Genomic DNA, 2495 nt, shown 5'->3' with positions numbered 1-2495 from the left:
TAGCTTACCTACTCTGTTAATGTGTGACTATTTGAATCTCTCTTTTACTAAATTCTCTTGGCTAAACACCTATTATTAAACTTAAGAATAGATTAATAACAAAATACCTATAAATATAGCAACAAAATGAATTAATGAATTTACTAAATTTGATAGTTCAAAGTCGTCCTCAAGTTCTAACTGCTTTAATTTGGCAAATAAACTTATAAAATTAATATGATATTTACTTATATAAAACTAGAATATAAAAACTCGAAAAAAAAAATACGAAATGGTTTCCATATAAAAGTTATCTTTTTTTTAATTAAATGTTTTCTAATGTGTATCAATTTACCCCCCAAAACAACCTTTTCTTGAATAGTTCTCTCTTGCAGATACTGAAAAGGTTCGAAATAAGGTTTGACATTCAACCAACACTTTCCTTCCTTTTTCATAAACAAAGCTTTGATTCAGAGATTACTGATATTTATAGGATTTCTAAACAATCAACAATTTTTCAGCGATCAATCTGAAGCAAGAATTAGAATAATTATTCAAAACATAATTATTTTACATACACATCTATTCATTTAAAAACAATCATTACGAAGCCTATATGTCTACGTCGTTTTAGTCGTGCATTTTATAAAGATAACAAGAAATGTTTGAGAAAAAGTTTAACATTAATTGATCTTTCTTTCAGACTTATGAATTTTCGTTTATATTTCTTTCGGTATTTTGATTTCGTCAACAGGCATGTCTTGGCTACTTTCTAAATTATATCTATTAGAACTATTATCATTTGTCATATCACTTTAACCGGAAGTTATAGATGACCTTATGACCCTTTATCTCGTTTTTTTCTTGGTTTGCTAATTTGCTTTTAATTCAATCAGCATCACATTAAAATATTTGCGGAAGATGTATCGCGTCATTGTTTACAACGATTAATCATATGATACTTATTTCCATATTTTAAATCCTAAATTGTTTTCTTATGAAAACATTTTCATTTTTAACCCTTAGTATAGATTTATGTACTCTATAAATGATCCTATATTTCAATCAATATTTTATATCAATTTTTATCATTCATGTGCTATTTTCTGAAGATATGTCTGCCATTCTTTAAAAATACCACAATAACTGTGCGAAAATAAAGGTTTGGATTCTAAATACCATAGAATATTTTGTTTCTCTAAACAAATGTGCTTACACACTTACCAAACTGCGTCAACCATATTTAAACAACCATATGATTATAACATCGCAGAAATACCCTTAAATCCGTCGCCAAAAGTGTTCTTATGAAACTTTCTTATACCAATGTATATAGGCGCGTATATTCTAGAATTACAGATTGTCTCTTCAGAAAACAGCTCAAAATATGAATAAAAAATTCAATTATTATATTCAAAATCAAGATATATTAAATGTTTTAATATTATCATTATTCATGCAGTTAAATACTTTAAAATATAACCAACATCTTTAAAATATTTTTACCTATTGTTATTTAATTCTTAAATTTTAATATTCAAGTGTTTTTTTTTTTTCTTATTTAAATATCTATTCTGTCTTTTAAAAAACAGCATATAAAAACTTCTCATTATATCATTACAATATGTACGCAAATCTTATTTATTGACTTATACTATCAAATACCTAACAAAGTTGCCAGTCTTTTATATTGACTAAAACAATCAAATACCTATTATAAGTACCTTCACCCTTATGATAAAAAAAATATCAATAAAAAAATTAAACCTTCACCATTGATATCTACATTTTCGCTTAAAAAAACTTTATTTAATAAAACTTTTTTTTTTAATGAATTAATCCACGTCATTATCTTGAACATGAACAATTGTGCTCACATCTGGTGCACCTAATCCTATTTTTTTCTGATATTAAACCATCAAAGCTTCCAATCGAATCAATGCCTTTTTTAAACACCCTTTGAGTAAGACTTTGAACTTTTGTTATTAAATTTTGAAAAACAGACCCTACATTGAATTCTTGTCTAGCCATTTTGAGAAATTAAATAAAGAGTATCAAATAAAAAGTCACTTTACCTTAATATCCTTTGGTCACGGTTAACCAAAAATAACCACATGTAACACAACACATGGTTATTTGGAATAGTTGTTTATTAAAGCCGGTCTGGACCAGTGTCCATAACGGACGGTCTCCTCTATACAGTAAAATACACAAGTTTATATACAGAATGTAAACAGTGTCAAGGTTTCTATTAATTTGACAATTATAGTCTTAAATCAAAAGATACAGGGATGAATATCTATTAAGTTGACTTTAATTGACATGTTTTGACCAACCTGGAGATTAATGGTCAAAGAATACACATATTTCCCGTGTTTTAACTAATTGCTACATGTCACCACCTGGTCGACTGCATGTAAATATGCAACGTAGCGGTCAATTGAATAACCTTTTACAAGGTCATTATTTTCTTAATAGATATTCCCCTGTATTTTATTCAATTTAATAAACATTTT

The sequence above is a fragment of the Mytilus edulis genome, chromosome 6 (assembly GCF_963676685.1).
Source record: "Mytilus edulis chromosome 6, xbMytEdul2.2, whole genome shotgun sequence".
In the NCBI taxonomy this organism is placed as follows: Eukaryota; Metazoa; Mollusca; class Bivalvia; order Mytilida; family Mytilidae; genus Mytilus; species Mytilus edulis.
Note: the sequence above shows the minus strand (reverse complement) of the source record.